Source organism: Bos taurus, chromosome 3 (assembly GCF_002263795.3).
Source record: "Bos taurus isolate L1 Dominette 01449 registration number 42190680 breed Hereford chromosome 3, ARS-UCD2.0, whole genome shotgun sequence".
NCBI classification, from domain to species: domain Eukaryota; kingdom Metazoa; phylum Chordata; class Mammalia; order Artiodactyla; family Bovidae; genus Bos; species Bos taurus.
The window spans coordinates 61,067,664-61,086,949 of NC_037330.1; positions in this window are offsets into that span (position 1 = coordinate 61,067,664).

Sequence of the window (19,286 nt, forward strand, 5' to 3'; positions counted from 1 at the left end):
TGATGGACTGTCTCAATCTTATTCTCTGTCAATTGTACACTGATCCGTGACAGCATAATGGGTCTGTGACAGTGTTTGGAAGGGTGAGAACGACTACAATAACATTTTGGGGAAGATGGATATCAGAGTTCCTTTTAATACTCTTCTTAATTTTCCTCTCATATTAAAATTTCCAAAAGCTGCCAATGTTAGGATGTGCCAATTTTCTTCATCAAAAAAAAAAAAAAAAAGACACTTGTTTTAGACAATTGGTATTAAGTATGATGGCAAAATAGCTGTCGATCAGGCTGAACAGGGCTATTAGGCATTCACCTGTAGCAAGGAGACTTCCAAGGACCCGCTCAAAAGGGAATCATGTTGTGTTCCTGTCTAGGTCAAAGGTTATTATATCTCAGAAGGTATTCTCTGTTGACCGAGGAGGAGAAGGGTTTACTGCTCTCACAGCAGAGAATTACTCAGGACTTGCCTGAGGAGATAGTTGAACCTTCCCCTCAGCAGGCACGTGGAAGCTGTGCCAGGGAACTCGCTTCTGTGACTAGCTAGCAAGCCTTTCAACACTAGACAATTTCAAGTTTATTTACTGTTTCAAAGGTTTTACTACTGTCCTCTCTTGGGGAGTAGAGGAAAGAGTACAAAAATGTTTGCAGCTCTTTGCTCCTTTCTGAAATGCCATAAATGATACCCTTAAGCCTGTGGCTTTGGTTTTTGGTGAGAGAGGTGCCAGGAAACTTCTGGAAAGTGGCAGAGAGAACCAGTAAGTTGGAGAATTAGCAATAAAGCAAAAAGCACTGGAGAGGAAGAACCGTGACCCAACTTTAGCTTTGTTTCAGCAGGAACAGCAGTCAAGGTTAACAGAGTGCAGTCAGACAGGGTGGCAGCCTGCAATATACGACATGATAATGGATACAAAACAGGGAGCCAGGGAGAAGTTACCGAGTCAGCAACAAAGAACCAGTCAGGGATACATACACTCTTTGTCCAAATGGAGAAATTCAGTCAAAGGTTTGGCAACTGTGTGAATCAGTCTCATTTATTTAAACTTTATTAGAAGCCATGTTATGCTTTTATTTTTGGAGAGAATGAGTATTCTGAAAAAATTTTATACATGGGAAATATGTAATTTACATCTCTCTTCCCTGCTGTGGGTCAATGCCAAGCATACACATACATGCATACACACACCAGCCCAAGTTTCTCTCAGTATGAAAAGAAATTGGAACAGTACATGTCTTTGTTAAAAAGATAAGAAAGGTCTGAATGTGCCAGTGGTTTGGGCTAGAGAACATTAAGTGTCAAGACTCAAAGTCTTTGTCAACATCGCAGGGAAGGTGTCAGTCTCAACCCCAACTGTCTAAAATGGAAAGTTCAGCCGCAGCCGGCTGCAGAAGACTTATCATAGTCTTGGGATTATGGCTTTGGGACGATGGCTCACCGGGACTTATTTCCACTAAGTCAAATGTGTTACTTGATCCTCATCCACATGGGTGTGATTCTGTGGGACTCCAAACCCAATGGAAATAACCAGCATGACTTTGATTCAGGTAGAACATCTAGGCTAAAAATAATGCAGCACTCAACACAACATGGGCTTCCCAAGTGTCGCTAGTGGTAAAAAAATCTGCTTCCCAATGCAGGATACACAAGAGATGAGGTTCTATCCCTGGGTTGGGAAGATTCCCTGGAGGAGAGCATGGCAACCCACTCCAGTATTCTTGCCTGGAGAATTCCCATGGACAGAGGAGCCTGGTGGGCTAAAGAGTTGGACACGACTGAGCGACTGAGCACACTGAGCAAACAACACAAAATACCTTAAGCAATGAAAGTCTGGTTCAGATGATCAAAAAATTAGGAGGAAATGCTGGCTTCTGACAGTCTATTTTAACAGCATGACCAGATCCTTCCTGTTCTACTCTCCAGGTTTTCTCTTCAGGATGGTGGCCAGGGGCTAGATGAGCCTCAGAATTTCTCTTTCACATCATATAAAGTTTGGGGTAGAGCTGGCCATAAGAAAGGACAGATACTTTATAAAATGCTCCTGTCTAAAAGAGAAATGGGTACTTAGTGGCAATAAATAACAAATGTCAACTGCTGATCCTGTGTCATTGTGCTTCCTCCTCACCATTTTATCTCTTGAGTTTCATCCTTCTCCATAACTGGCCATTCATTTAGCCTGTCAGTCAACGAGTGTGCAAGCAATTGTTGGGTACCTACTTTATGATCTGTCTTATATACTTGGGCTACAATATTGTATTCCTATCTTTAGGAATTCTCACTGTAGTGAGAAGAGGAAATATAAACTTTAATTAAAATATTATCCATACATTCTAATTATGAGGATAAATGCAAGATATTGTGGCAACATGTCCATGTAAAAGGATGTCAAGGCAGGTTTTTTAGTAGCTGGATTTGGAATTTGACCCCAGTAAGAGTTCTTCAAGGTGGGGACCAAGTATGAGCAGAATAAAAAGCATATACAAAGGAAGGAGTAGGAATGATAAAAGTGCTCCGTGTTTTTGAGGAACAGTTAGAGAGATGATAAAGATAGTAGTCGTAGAATTTGAATCAAAAAAAAAAAAAAAAAACGGACAGAGGGCTGCAGTTTTCGGTCATACTATTTGACAGCTGTGGGTCTCTGGACACACCAACCATCCTAGTTTTATGCAGTCAGAGGAAACTATTTGATGGTAACCCAGAATGGGGCCAACCTGACCTGGGATTTGTTTAACAATTTTTTGCAAGATGTTTGCTATGTGCAAAGCACTGGACTGCTTACTGCAGATGCGCCTGACCTCAAATAGAGCTTTTCCATTGAAGTCCCCTGACTCATCTCTCTAAAACATGTCTTCTCTCTTTATGATTCAATGTAGTCAAACTACATGTTATAAACTTGTATCCATCCACACTTAATCTTCAAGATGTGTCTACCTTTACATTCTTTTTCAAAACCTAAAATTTCATTTTCTGCTGTGATTTGTCTCCTCCTGTTCCCTGGTTCCAATCTCTGAAGCCTTGCACAAAGCATGCTTAGCCCTTCCTGCCAGATGATGCTCGGCCAAGCTCTTCAGTGATTATTTCAGTGTTAAATATGCTCAGGATTCTGCCTGAAGGAGTCTGATATGGCCAGGAGTAACTTCTCTTACCTCCCTGGTGCGTTGTTCCATCATTTATCACTTTCCTGTCTTATTAGCTCCCTCTTCACTGACTCTTGCCCAATGACATTCAAAATGCACCAATAATCCATCCTCCCCAAACAAACACTAAAAATCACACATCAATTCTAATCTCCCTCAATATTCTTCTTCACATGGAAGAAGTTTAATTCTTGCCTTTTTTATATCTTATTACTAATTATTCACTCATTCCTTAGATTATCAAAATGAATTTTTTATATAGCATTGGCCACATGATTTGTGGACTCCAGCACAAAAGGAAATTGTGCTCTTTGTTACAGAGCAAGAGAAAAATGTATTCTCTAATTCAAAATATTTCTGCTAACCTGTCATAGAGTTTTTAATTTACCATTTAATGTCATGCTCCCTTGGCCACATGGATACTCAAATGAGGAGTGCAGACTATCACAGGCACCCTGGGACTCTACTTTGAAACTCAGTACATAAGATATGTACCCCCATATCAGGGGAACCCACAGGGGCAGAAGGCGAAAGTGCAACACTATATCCAGGCAAAAATTCTGAGATAAGGTGTCATCAACTCTGCCCTGGTTTGCAGTAACTTTCTACTTCCCTTCAGATAATTCTGCAAAGTTCTTCATTTCAGAGACACTCCTTTTCTTTCCTTGCTTCACAGTGGAAATTGTTGTGGTCTTTGTGCAAACTGCCTCAGCCACTAAGTAGGTGCCTAATTTTTTAATGAAAATAATTTTTAACTATGCCTATCAGAAGAGACGGAGAGGCAATGGCAACCTACTCCAGTACTCTTGCCTGGAAAATCCCATGGATGGAGGAGCCTGGTAGCCTGCAGTCCATGGGGTCTCTAGGAGTCGGACACGACTAAGCGACTTCACTTTCACTTTTCACTTTCATGCATTGGAGAAGGCAATGGCAACCCACTCCAGTGTTCTTGCCTGGAGAATCCCAGGGACGGGGGAGCCTGGTGGGCTGCCGTCTATGGGGTCGCACAGAGTCAGACACAACTGAAGTGACTTAGCAGCAGCAGCATCAGAAGACAAAAAAAAGGAGAAAAATGTCACTGACTGCTGCCTATCAAATAATTGGAGTTCTCATGAACAAGCCCTAGATGACACAGCAGCCTTAAATAAAAGATAAAATGGAAACAAGACTCTTTGAATAATACTGCCTGAAAGCAATTTCCTTCTTGAACTAGGACACTGCTGATCTGAAAGCCACAAATTTTAGAGAATCATGCAGGGCCTGAGACTTTGATTGTATAGCTAATAAAGGATTAAAAAAAATCTTCATCTTATACAGTTGATGACATGCAAAACAAATTCAAGATGTTCAGTGACAGAGTTGCAAGAATTCTAAATAAAAAATGAAATAGGAGTTAAGGCTGTTCTGCTCACAAACTTATACCTACAGGGTCAGATAATTTTTTTCCCCTTCAAATCACAGCATTGAAGTTTGGGGATAGAAACATTTCAAAAATTAATTCTCAAGATGTCTGAGTCATCCTTATATTGTCAGAAATTTCTTTGAAAACAAAAAAATTAAATGCCTTAGGACTTTTTATGCATTTAAAAAAATTCTTCAACTGGGATTGTGTTTTAGAAAGACCTCTCCTTTTCTTGCTTCCCAGGTATCTCAGTGGTAAAGACTGTGCCTGCCAATGCAGAAGACACAAGAGATGTGGTTTCGATCCCTGGGTCAAGAAGATTCCTCTGGAGAAGAAAATGGCAACCCACTCCAGAATTCTTGCCTGGGAAATTCCACAGACAGAGGAGCCTAGTGGGCTACAAGTTGGACATGACTGAGCATACATGCACTCCTTCCCTTGCTCTCTATCTTTTTTCTCAAGTCATTGCCTCTGCATGAAGGAAACCAGTATATCTGACATTTAGCTCAAGCCATTTTGCTCAAGACTCTAATAGCTTATGTTCTTTCCCAGAATCATGAAGTTTGAACTCGAGAGAAAATAAATATATTTCACATTTTTAAATGTAGTTGTTCTATTATAAGCACATTCTTCTCCCAATATTGATGATATTAAAAGGTTAATGAAAAAATATAAGGAATAAGCCAGCCACTAAGACTCCAGGCAGAAAGAGGATTGTCTGGCCAGATGATATAATTCCAAAAAGATAAAAGGGGTTAAGACTCCATTTAGTCAAGTACAGCAACAGGAAATGAAAGTCCTAAAAATTAGGTTTGACGGATGTAAGCAAGAAAGGAACGTACCATCATTTTTAAGAAATATAAGAGAAAATTTCAGAGATGAGGCACAGAGGTGACCATTGGGATGAATTTTGCTGTGGTGGCAAGACCTCTGGACCTTCCTGCCAGATTGTGTCTGTAATTGCTGTGATCATTTTAAAAGAAATCATAAAAATATTATCGTAATGTATATGTTTGTGCCTCTTTTTGCTAAATTCTGGGAATATCCTAAGATGTGGTAAGTGAAGGTCACTGAATTTTTTGTTTCTATTTAATGAAACTCATTTTTTTTAGTGCTAACTTTCTATCGATGTGACTATTATTTTATGCTTTTAGCAATCACAGAGTGTTTATCTTCTGCTTATTGCATCTTCTTAATGAAGAGAACTTTGCTTGAACTTTTCCCTCCTAGATTATTTTTAACTAGGGTAGGTTAATTGAACTTGAATCTGTTTCTCTTTCAGTGCTTGATCCAATCTGTATTGGGGGTGGGGGTTGGATCTGGGGAAGGGGAGAAGAGAGGCCTATGCTGTGAAAAACTGTAGATGAGTCTAAAGGGCTTCCCTTTTGGCTCAGCTGGTAAAGAATCCACCTACAATGTGGGAAACCTGGGTTCAATCCCTAGGTTGGGAAGATCCCTGGAGAAGGGAAAGGCTACCCCCTCTAGTATTCTGGCCTGGAGAATTCCATGGACTGTATAGTCCATGGGGTCTCAAGGACACAACTTACGGACTTTTGCTAAAGGTGGAATCTTCCACAAACCTTTTAATCTTATCAAAGTTATTGCTCCTTTTTTTCCCCCCACTGAAAAATTATGAGTAGAAATGGAGACTTTATTCTGCTAACATAATCAGGTCATTCAGGGACAGAAATGCAATGTTTTTGGCCTTTGGCTAATGATCTTCTTTGACTGATATTATCACCTAATCCGCCCCCTGGAAGTAAATAAAGAAATCTAAAATCTTTGTTTAATTTTTTTTGTGAAGAAAAATCCTTCTGGCAAAAGTTCTATCAGCTGATACGAATTAATTGTTGCCATGGGGAAAGTTAGTGACAGGTATATTTTTGTTTTGTTATAGAAGTATTTAGATTTAATAATAATCAGGGCTTCAGGTATACATCTAGTGATTATATACTGTTATTGTTGTGTCCCTCAGTCATATCCAATTCTTTACCACCCCCATGGACTGCAGCATGCCAGGCTTATATATTAATATATGTTATATATATTCAATTCAGTTCAGTCACTCAGTCATGTCTGACTCTTTGTGACCCCATGAACTGCAGCATGCCAGGCCTCTCTGGCCATCACCAACTCCCGGAGTCCACCCAAACCCATGTCCATTGAGTTGATGATGTCATCCAACCATCTTATCCTCCGCCGTCCCCTTCTCCTGCCCTCAATCTTTCCCAGCATCAGGGTCTTTTCAAATGAGTCAGCACTTTGCATCAGGTGGCCAAAGAATTGGAGTTTCAGCTTCAACATCAGTCCTTCCAATGAACACTAAGGACTGAATTCCTTTAGGATGGACTGGTTGGATCTCCTTGCAGTCCAAAGGACTCTCAACAGTCTTTTCCAACACCACAGTTCAAAAGCATCAATTCTTCACTGCTCAGCTTTCTTTATAGTCCAACTCTCACATCCATATATGACCACTGGAAAAATCATAGCCTTGACTAGATGGACCTTTGTGGACAAAGTAATGTCTCTGCTTTTTAATACGCTGTCTAGGTTGGTCATAACTTTCCTTCCAAGGAGTAAGTGTCCTTTAATTTCATGGTTGCAATCACCATCTGCAGTGACTTTGGAGCCCCAAACAATGAAGTCAGCCAATGTTTCCACTGTTTCCCCATCTATTTGGGACCACTACATGGTCCCATCCCATGAAGTGATGGGACCAGATACCATGATCTTAGTTTTCTGAGTGTTGAGCTTTAAGCCAACATTTCACTCTTCTCTTTCACTTTCATCAAGATGTATTTTAGTTTTTCTTCACTTTCTGCCATAAGGGTGGTGTCATCTGCATATCTGAGGTTATTGATATTTCTCCCAGCAATCTTGATTCCAGCTTGTGCTTTCTCCAGCCCAGCGTTTCTCATGATGTACTCTGCATTTAAGTTAAATAAGCAGGGTGACAATATATAGCCTTGATGTACTCCTTTTCCTATTTGGAACCAGTTTGTTGTTCCATGTCCAGTTCTAACTGTTGCTTCCTGACCTGCATACAGGTTTCTCAAGAGGCAGGTCAGGTGGTCTGGTATGCCCATCTCTTTCAGAATTTTCCAGTTTATTGTGATCCACACAGTCAAAGGCTTTGTCATAGTCAATAAAGCAGAAAAAGTTGTTTTTCTGGAACTCTCTTTCTTTTTTGATGATCCAGTGGATGTTGGCAATTTGATCTCTGGTTTCTCTGACTTCTCTAAAACCAGCTTGAACATCTGAAGTTCACGGTTCACATATTGCTGAAGCCTGGCTTGGAGAATTTTGAGCATTACTTTACTAGTGTGTGTGATTAGTGCAATTGTGTAGTAATTTCAGCATTCTTTGGCATTGCCTTTCTTTGGGATTGGAATGAAAACTGACCTTTTCCAGTCCTGTGGCCACTGCTGAGTTTTCCAAATTTGCTGACATATTGATATATATTAAATATATACTCTATGTATATTATGCATTTATGGATTTATATATGTGGGCTTCCCTGATGGCTCACTGATTAAGAATCTACCTGCCAATGCAGGAAACAGAGATGTGGGTTCAATCCCTGGTCAGGAAGATCCCCTGGAGAAGGAAACAGCAACCCAACCCAGTACTCTTGCTTGGGAAATCCCATGAATAGAGGATGCTGGGGTGTTACAGTCTATGGGGCCACAAAGAGTTGGACCTGATTTATCAACTTAACAACAACAAATATACATATATAAACACACACACACACATATGTATATAAATCAATGTTTTTATTTAATAGTTCTAGTTGATGCCAAAAATGGCCCCTGTACATTTGTGTGGAATTGAATCTCAGAGACAGAGCTTTGGGTGAAGTAGAAAGTAACAGTTCTATTGCATTGCTTAGGTAAATGTTTATGTAGCAGGTTTTTGCCTCTCAAAACTGTGCTGCCTAAGCTGGGAGGATTTGGGAAGGAATTTTATAGCAGTGGTTCAATAAGTGTTGATAAGATTAAGGGGTGTGTAGCATGCCCTCCTTTAATATGGTCTCAAGTAAACTCTTGAGAGCCTCTCAGTTTCCTTTAACGTGAACTCAGGTGGTATTCTCTAGAATGAAGAATGCTGGCATTTTCCATTTGTTGGCCCACCAGGCTCCTCTTGTCCATGGAATTTTCCAGGCAAGAATACTAGATCTTTCGGACTCAGGGATTGAACCCATATCTCTTATGTCTTCTACATTGTCTGGCAAGTTGTTTACTAGCAACTGGGGAATCCCTTTTAGTTCTGTAAAGAGTCAACTCATTGGAAAAGACCCTGATGCTAGGAAAGATTGAAATCAAAAGGAAAAAGGGTGGCAGAGGATGAGATGGTTAGATAGCATCATTGATTCAATGGACATGAAACTGAGCAAACTCTGGGAGATAGTGGAGGACAGAGAAGCCTGGTGTGCGACAGTGCAAGACTTGGGAACTGAACAACAAAAACATCAACAAAGGAGCTCAAAGATAGTGTTGTGTATCCCTTGAGGCTGATTGATGCTTTTGAACTGTGGTGTTGGAGAAGACACTTGAGAGTCCCTTGGACTGCAAGGAAATCCAACCAATCCATCCTAAAGAAATTCAGTCCTGAGTGTTTATTGGAAGGACTATTGTTGAAGCTGAAACTCCAATACTTCAGGCACCTGATGCGAAGAACTGACTCATTGGAAAAGACCCTGATGCTGGGAAAGATTGAGGGCAGGAGGAGAAGGGGACGACAGAGGATGAGATGGTTGGATGGCATCACCAACTCAATGGAGCTGAGTCTGAGTAAACTCCGGGAGTTGGTGATGGACAGGGAGGCCTGGAGTGCTGCAGTCCATGGGGTCGCGAAGAGTCCGACATGACTGAAGGACTGAACTGAACTGAACTGAGGCTGAACCAGGACTCTGCCCCAAGCCTGCACTATTGTTTCCTGGCTACTCCTCTCTTGTCTTTGCATCCCCTGCCGTTCCTGATAAGCAACTGAAAGGTCTCCATGGCCCAGGAGCCTGACAGTTTCCTCCTCAGTTTCATAGGTTAGTTTTCCAAAGTGTTATGAAGAATTGATTTTTGTGACAATGTGGGAATATATCTTTTCTGTCAATTTCATATGTGAGAATCATTTGAATTAGTAAATAAGTAGGAGATAATTTCCTCTATAAGAATGATTCAGTACGAAGATTCAGTAGTTGATCGTCAAGCAGAGTACCATACACTAGTTATCAAACTCACGGCACGACTCTAACAACTTCTGCCCACAGCATCTGGGTATTAGAGTCACCAAGGAAAACACAACTCAGTCAAGCATTGAATGAAATAACACATTACTCATATAGAGAAGAGACAGAATACAATCAGCTTCACTACTGGGCATTGACTCCTCATGGCCAGCAGATCTTTCCCCAGTGCCCATGCAGGGCAACTAGCCTGTGTGCACCCTTCTTGTGCAACAAAGGAAGGACACTGCTCCCACACTCCCAACAGAGGACAAGATATAGCAGAGTTGGAGGTGGACAGATGCCGTATGATGCACATGCTTAAGCAGAACAAAAGAGTACACAATGAGCATGAAACAGGAAGAGATATTCCCATACAAGGTGATAAACCCAGCAAAGGATTTGTTGGCTTTTTATCCCTGGTAAGGAAGTATTCCAGGGCTTCCCTGATCAGTCAAATGGTAAAGAGTCTACTTGCAATGCAAGAGAGATGGGTTTGATTCCTTGGTTGAGAAGATCCCCAGGAGAAGGGAATGGCTATCCACTCAGGAGCCTGGTGGGCTACAATTCATGGGATTGCAAACAGTCAGATACAACAGAGCAACTATATTCTATTCTAATTCTATTCTAAGGAAGTGTTCCAGGTTCAAGGTCCATTCTTATGTAACTGAGCAGAACCCAGAAGACAGCATGAGACTACCTTTTCCAGTAGGAATGAACACATACCGTAGCCCATTAGGTGTGTGCGTTCAGTCACTCAGTAGTGTTCAATTCTTGTGACCCATAGACTGTAGCCTGCCAGGCTCCTCTGTCAGTGGGATTCTCCAGGCAAGGATACTGGAGTTGGTTGTCATTTCCTTCTCCAGGGGATCTTCCCAACCCAGGGATAGAACACAGGTCTCCTGCATTGCAGTCAGGCTCTTTACCAACTGAGCTATGAAGCCCCTTTCAAAAGAGGGGGAGTTGTGGTATCCATGGTGATGCCCTCTCCAAATGGTCCGTTAGGTGTATAGTTGCAAAGATAGTGGTCTTCATAGTTGGGAAGTTTTAGTTTTAATTGTAAGGAAATTAAACCATTCAGAAGAGATGTGTTTATGCAACCTCTTAATGGTTAGGGCCATGCCTTAATTGTGTGATATACTCTAATTGAGTAATAAGATGACTTTTTAATGAAAATATCAGGACACTTTTCTTATCCTGAGCTACACTTGTTCTTTTCTATCCATGAACATCAAGATAACTTTGGAAATTTCTGGCTTGAAGGAAGGAGTAGTTAAATATGACCCAGATTGGGGGCCCAAATCCATGCCACTCAGAATCATAAGATGGGTATTGATGTATTGGGAAAAATTAAGCAGCATATTATTTAAGATTTCCTGAGGAATATTTTATCCAATTGAGCTGAACTCTGAGATGAATCAACACCTACAGAAGGTGTAATAAACCAGCAGGATCTAGCCAAAGGAGTAGCTGACTTGATGGCTTGATGAAAATCTCTACCAGTGCCTAACACTATGGAGAAATTTTGGAGCTAAAACAGCTAGTATTGTTCTACATTGGGTGGGCTGAAATGATCTGGCATTTATATAAACCCTCCATCATCAAGTGATATGGCCACTCTCGTAAGAGGATGATGCTGGACAAGGAAGTTCTTTGCAACTGAAGCCACTACTAAAGGTGCTGTCAATTGCAGCTTGCCCTTGAAGGTGGATTTGTGCAACAAGTACACCTTAAAGGAGGATCTGGAGAGGGTGTCACCATGGCTACCACAACTCCCGTTTCTTTTGAAATAAGGCCGTGTTGGGCAGGAAAAAATGTGCATGGAAGGGTTGCATACAATAATTCACTAAGCACGATTTATCATCATTTCCATGAGTACCTTAGATTTAATGTCAATTCCTACATAGATTTTCTTCTTCATAAAAGAAGACTCTCCAAGCTTCACCAGCACCCCACCACTGCCCCCACCTCCAAATTGTAGTAGTTAAATGCCTTGATCATAGAATATGTCAATAAATGTTCCTGGAGTTGATTTTTTCAAATCTGAGAGTTGTCCATTGAGAAAACTTCTAATCAAAAGAACCTCATGGCAGTTTTAAGTGTGAATGCACAACACTAGTAAATCTAAGGGTTCAAATTTCACTTAAAGTTTTCACAGTTTTAAAGAAAGCTGTTTCATGTCCCAGAATCTAACATGAAGGTGATTTTAATATGCTGTAGTTATAACTTGTCTGGTAGAAGTGCTACTCCTAAAAGAACATTCATTATATATAATTTAATTTATAAAATATTATATCTTTCAAAAAATTATTACAACGTTTTGACATTTAAGATCAAAGATGATTTAACAATATTTCCCAAGAAAAACACCATCAAGTACAAACATTACAAAGGATCTCTGAGTGTTATTAAGAGTCTAAATCATGTTGTATACCTTAATTTTGTACAGTTTACGTATTTTTGTACATATAAGAAAGGGCCATTCACTTTAATAGAGTTTTCTGAGCATTTTTGTGCTCGTGTGGTAGTTGCTGTTTAGGATACCAGTTGGAAAACAGCTCTGCAGACATACTCTTTAGATGAAAAACACTATCTTCCTGACCAGTGGAACCAAATGCTTGTTTAGTGTAGAGATGCAGGTAAAGAGTATCTCTTTTCAGGCCCTCCCATCCCTGCCCCGGGGTTAAGATCCATCACAGAGCTCTGCTGTATCCTTGATGACCAGAGGTGAATCCATGCTGTTTAAGCCTAGGATCAACATCTGGGAGAACAGACTGAGTTGATCTCATCCAGGACAACCCATTCTCCTCTTTATTAAGTCCTTATTTAGCTGAACTATAAATATTATTAAACATTTGCTTATGAACTGCCAGAGCACCATGCTGTTCAACAGATGAAGCTGGTGTGTTTTAATTTTATGCACTCTGAATGTGCTTAGTTTAGTTTCCATTCTGCACTCCACATTTTCCTAAGTTCCAGTTATTGGAAAGAATTTTTACCTACAATCCAAGGCACAGATTGTCTTAATTTTTATTTTCTGTTGTTGGTGGGGTGGGGGTTGGTTTGGGGGCATGTGTGAGAACAGAAGGATTATGGGAGTGGAATGGGTTATGACACATTTTCATTTGCAGCTGCTACAACTCCCTTGCCTTAATCCAGCCCAGATCTCAGCGGAAACCTAAAACCATTCCAGTGACCCTAGAATTGCACCAGCACCTCAAATGGCCAAATAAGGTAAGTCGTTTGTTATCTGAGCCATAAATATTTACATTCACTAGTGACAAATGTATAAAAAGTGTGGAGTGACTGTGTAATTTCAGCTGCCCTCCTCAAGCCTGTCAATAGTTTCTGTTATCTCCTGAAAGCCCCAATGACTGATGTGTGCTAGTTTAATAAGAATGTGCTCACCAGCTTGTTACCCTCCTCTAATTGTTCACTCTGACCACATTTGTCATCTAGAAAGTTTTCTCCTTTTAAATTTAGGGCCTGTTACATGAAATTGTTTGGACTGGCAAGCATCCATCACCTTCCTGACCTCCTTCATTCCTTTTTACGTTCTCTTCCTATTGTTACCAAAGCCTAAGAGATCAGCACCATTTCTTTTTCTTTTCCATTTTGCAACATAATAGAGACAAAACAATTTCATTTTTCTGATTTTTTCTGCATATAGATGACTTTGAAGGGTAAATCTTAAGAATGTGTCTAAGCAATGCTTAGGCATAGGCTGATGCTTTCTGAATCTTACAGGTGACCACACCACAAAGCACTTATGATATCAAAGCACTTTCAAGCAAACACAGTGAAAAATCTTTCGAATATTAAATGGACAGAAACAGAGTATGCTGAGGGCAAAGTGAATCCTGTTTTATTTTTGCATCAAGAGTGAACCAGTAAGAAAAATGGAAAATAGTAACATCACGCTGTTGGTCTTTTGTCCACTAGGCCAATATATAGAGCTTGCATTTTGATATAATCACTAGGCAAAGAACTCCAAAGATCAGATAGGGTGAAAAAAGTATATTTAATGAATTTAAGGGATAAGATCTAACAATATTTTAACATTTGGGTAATTCAATTTTTGAAGAATATTTTGTTAAAAGGAGTTTTTGATTGTTACTAGGTTCAGTTCAGTTCAGTTCAGCCGCTCAGTCATGTCTAACTCTTTGGGACCAATGGACTGCAGCATGCCAGGCTTCCCTGTCAATCTCCAACTCCCAGAGCTTATTCAAACTCATCACCGGAAAGTTGGATGCTGATGCCATCCAACTATCTCATCCTCTGTTGTCCCCTTTTCCTCCTGTCTTCAATCTTTCCCAGCATCAGGGTCTTTTAAAATGAGTCCGTTCTTCTCATCAGGTGGCCAAAGGACTGGAGTTTCAGCTTCAGCATCAATCCTTTCAGTGAATATTCAGGACTGATTTCCTTTAGGATGGACTGGTTGGATCTCCTTGCAGTCCAAGGGACTCTCAAGAGTCTTCTCCAACACCACAGCTCAAAAGCATCAATTCTTTGGCACTCAGCTTTCTTTATAGTCCAACTCTCACATCCATACATGACTACTGGATAAACCATAGCCTTGACTAGATGGACCTTTGTTGGCAAAGTAATGTCTCTGCTTTTTAATATGCTGTCTAGGTTGGTCATAGCTTTTCTTCCAAGAAGCAAGCATCTTTTAACTTCATGGCTGCAGTCACCATCTGCAGTGATTTTGAAGCCCCTCCCCACCCCCCCAAATAAAGTCTGTCACTGTTTCCATTGTTTCCCATTTATTTTCCATTATGTGAAGGGACCAGATGCCATGATCTTAGTTTTCTGAATGTTGAACTTTAAGCCAACTTTTTCACTCTCCTCTATCACTTTCATCAAGACCTTCTTTAGTTCTTCTTCACTTTCTGCCATAAGGATGGTGTCATCTGCATATCTGAGGTTATTGATATTTCTCCCGGCAAACTTGATACCAGCTTGTGCTTCCTCCAGCCCAGTGTTTCTCATGACGTACTCTGCATATAAGTTAAATAAGCAGGGTGACAATGTACAGCCTTGACATACTCCTTTTCCTATTTGGAACCAGTCTGTTGTTCCATATCCTATTCTAACTGTGGTTTCTTGACCTGCATACAGTAGTCTTAGGAGGCAGGTCAGGTGATCTGGTGTTTCCATCTCTTTCAGAATTTTCCACAGTTTGTTGTGATCCACACAGTCAAAAGCTTTGTTATAGTCAATGAAGCAGAAATAGATGTTTTTCTGGAACTCTCTTGCTTTTTTATGATCCAACAGATGTTGGTAATTTGATCTCTTGTTCCTCTGCCTTTTCCAAATCTAGCTTGAACATCTGGAAGTTCACGGTTCACCTACTGTTGAAGTCTGGCTTGGAGAATTTTGAGCATCACTTTGCTAGCATGTGATATGAGTGCAGTTGTGCAGTAGTTTGAGCATTCTTTGGCATTGCCTTTCTTTGGGATTGGAATGAAAACTGACCTTTTCCAGTCCTGTGGCCACTGCTGAGTTTTCCAAATTTGCTGGCATATTGAGTGCAGCACTTTAACAGCATCATCTTTTAGAATTTGAAATAGCTCAACTTCAATTTCATCACCTCCAATAGCTTTGTTCGTAGTGATACTTCCTAAGACCCACTTGCATTCCAGGCTATCTGGCTCTAAGTGAGTGATCACACCATTGTGGTTATCTGGGTCATGATCTTTTTTGTATAGTTCTTCTGTGTATTCTTGCCGCCTCTTAAGATCTTCTGCTTCTTTTAGGTCCTTACCATTTTGTCCTTTATTGTGCTCATCTTTTACAAAATGTTCCCTTGGTATCTCTAATTTTCCTGAAGCGATCTCTAGTCTTTCCCATTCTATGTTTTCCTCTATTTCTTTGCATTGATCCCTAAGGAAGGCTTTCTTATCTCTCCTTGCTATTCTTTGGAACTCTGCATTCAAATGGGTATATCTTTCCTTTTCTCCTTTGACTTTCACTTCTCTTCTCTTCTTCTCTCAGCTATTTATAAGGCCTCCTCAGTCAACCTTTTTGCTTTTCTTTTTCTTGGGGATGGTCTTGATGGCTGCCTCTTGTACAATGTCATGAATCTCTGTCCATAATTCTTCAGGTACTCTATCAGATCTAATCCTGTGAATCTATTTGTCACTACCACTGTATAATCACAAAGGATTTGATTTAGGTCATACCTGAATGGTGTAGTGATTTTCCTTTTCTTCACTTTAAGTATGAATTTGGCAATAAGGAGTTCATGATCTGAGCCACAGTCAGATCCCAGTCTTGTTTTGCTGAGTGTATAGAGCTTCTCCATCTTTGGCTGCAAAGAATATAATCAAATTTGATTTCAGTATTGACTCTCTGGTGATGTCCATGTGATGGTACTAACTGAATATATACCTACATTATAGGTATTTTTTGTTGCTCAGTCGCTAAGTTGTGTTCAACTCATTGAGAGCCAATAGACTGTAGCCCACCAGTCCCCTCTGTCCATGGGGTTCTCCAAGAAAGAATACTGGAGTGGGTAGCTATTTCCTTTTCCAAGGGATCTCCCCAGATCAGGGATCAATCCCATATCTCCTGCATTGGCAGGTGGACTCCTCACCACTTAACCACCAGGGAAGCCCAAACATTCCAAGTATAACCTTTAAGAAAATGGTTAAGGATTTTCTAATATACTATAGTGGTTTGATGGATAAATTCATAGTTTAGTGATGTTTTTTCCTTTTAGTAAGAATTTAGATATAACAAAAACATTAACAGATCCTCAGAAAAAACTAAGTTGGTAACTTGCCAAAATTTGCATCATACCTGAAAAGAAGATTCAACTCACAGATCCTCCTAAAAGTTTCCTAACACTTCAGGCTAAATTAAGTGCTACTCTTTTCCAGCTCCTGTACCAACCTATGAATATTCTTATTATAGAATGACCCAGAAATTTCAATTCTTTGAATCAGGATTCTGCTGATTCATTTCAAAATCTCAAATATTAAGCACAATTGTTAATTTGAGCATAAAAATGTTAGTTGAATGAGTGAATGAGAAAAGAAGATGATAAAGACAAAGTGGAAAGGATCTTAAGGGAGGGGGTGTTAACTCTTCTAAAATCTTGATTAGAATAGGCGGGTATCACGAACATTCTGTGTGTGTGTTTATGTGTGTGTGCGTGTGTGCGTGTGCACAGTATCTACTATATAACACTGTTTTTCAAGAGGCAATGACTTATAAAAGATTAAGCTGAAATGAACTGCAGAGCCTGAGCTGACTTAGGGAGAGTTATATTTGTAGCCTTAAGAATTATTTGGAATTCACTTACCTGAATTAACAGCCATGTGCACAAGATAATTTTCACTGATACATTGGCTGCTATCCAGGCTCAGGGGCACAACTTGCCTCTAGTATACAACTGCTTCTTCACCTTCCGCTCTGCCTTCCACTTTCTAAATGTTCAGTGCCCTCTTAATGGTTCCTAACAGTGCAAAGTTCTTCCCTTCCCACCAGGGTCTTATATCCTCCAGGCTCCCAAATTTCCTTTTTTCCTTGCCCAGCAAAGCTCCTATTTCCTGAGTTACTTTTTAGCTTCATATTCGTATGATTATTCAAATAATTGCCACTATGACTTACAGATTTGATCTCCTCAGGATATTTGCTTTTAAAAAGAGGAGTTTGCTAATCCAAATTAGTTTCTAATTGTTCAAATATTTATATGAGAAAAGATGAAGATATTTTAATTAGAAGGCCTTTTGGTGGCTCTTTCTATTCATACCTATCCTGGCTGTGCACTCCCACACTTACTCATCAAATAGTACAGTATACAAATCAATACTGTTCAGGTTCATATGGTCACACTATGTACCTTGCTACGTTCTTTGGCCAGTGTCTTTTTATCTCAAAATTTCCAGTGAAAGAAGAATTGCAACAAACAAATGCAACAAGGTTTAAAAGAGCCATCATTCAAAACAGGAGTCAGAGTGCATAAAAATGTCCAGTATCCAAGATGATGCTCTATTGTGGCAGGTCATCTAGATCAAGATTTATGTCATTTGGAAACTCATTTAGGCTTTTATCCACCATTTCCTTATGTGTAAAGTGGGAATAAATGCTGTTACTATGGATCGAGGAAGTAATATATATGAGAGTGCTGAGTAAAATAATCATCTTGAAAATATAAAACATTATTAATATCAACTACTGGAGAATATTGGAGAGGGAAATAGCAACCCACTCCAGTATTCTTGCCTGGAAAATCCCATGGATAGAGTAGCCTGGCAGGCTACAGTCCATGGGCTTGAAACAGTCAGACATGATTTAGTGACTAAACCACCACTGCTGCCACTGGAGAATATAAGTAGAATATATACAGTATGATTATTCTTGAGCTGACATTTTCTCATTTGAAGAATAAATCCTCTAAAAATATGATGAATATTTTATTATTTAAAAATTGTTTTGATTCTTAAAATACAATTCAGATTCAATGCAGTTCCTATTAAAATATCACTGGAATTTATCACAGAATTAGAATAAATAATTTTAAAATTTGTATGAAAGTACAGTAAAATTTGTGTTGATCCAAAATCCCCTGCATTGCAGGCAGATTCTTTACCATCCGAGCTACCAGGGAAGCCCATGGATAGAAACACAAAAGCCCTCAAATACCCAGAACAATCTTGAAAAAGAAGAGACATAAAAGTATCATGCTCCTTGACTTCAGACTACACTACAAATCTACAGTAATCAAAATAGTATGTTACTGGCACAAAAACAGACACATAGATATATGAACTAGAATACAGAGCTCAGAAATAAACCCATAGACTTATGGGCAGTTAATCTATGATAATGAGACAATGAGACACAATGGAGAAAAGACAGTCTTTTCAATTGGTAATACTGAGAAATCCAGAGAGTTATATGTAAAATAATGAAATTAGAATGTTTCCTCACATCATCTACAAAAATAAATTCAAAGTGGATTTAAGGCCTAAATGTAAGACTGGAAACAATAAAACTCTTAGAAGAAAACACAGACAGAACACCCTTTGAAGTAAATCATATTTTTTAGATTTATCTCAAGGCAAAATAAAACAAAGTAAACAAATGAGACCTATTAAACTTAAAAACTTTTGTACATCAAAGGAAACCATCAACAAAACAAAAAGACAACATTCTGAATAAAATAAAATATTTGCAAATGATATGACGAATAAGTAGTTACTATCCAAAAATATATACATAACTCATACAACATATCAAAAAAGAAAAAAGAACCCAATTAAAAAAATAGGCAGAAGACTTGAACAAAGACTTTTTCAAAGAAGATATACAGGTGGCCAGTAGGTACATTGAAAAAGACCCTGATGCTGAGAAAGACTGGGCAGGGTAGAAGGGGGCAACAGAGGATGAAATGATTGAATGACATCACCAACTCAATGAGCATGAGTTTGAGCAAACTCTGGGAGATATTGAAGGACAGGGAAGCATGATGTGTTGCAGTCAATGAGGTTGCAAAGACTGGACAGAATTTTGCAACTGGACA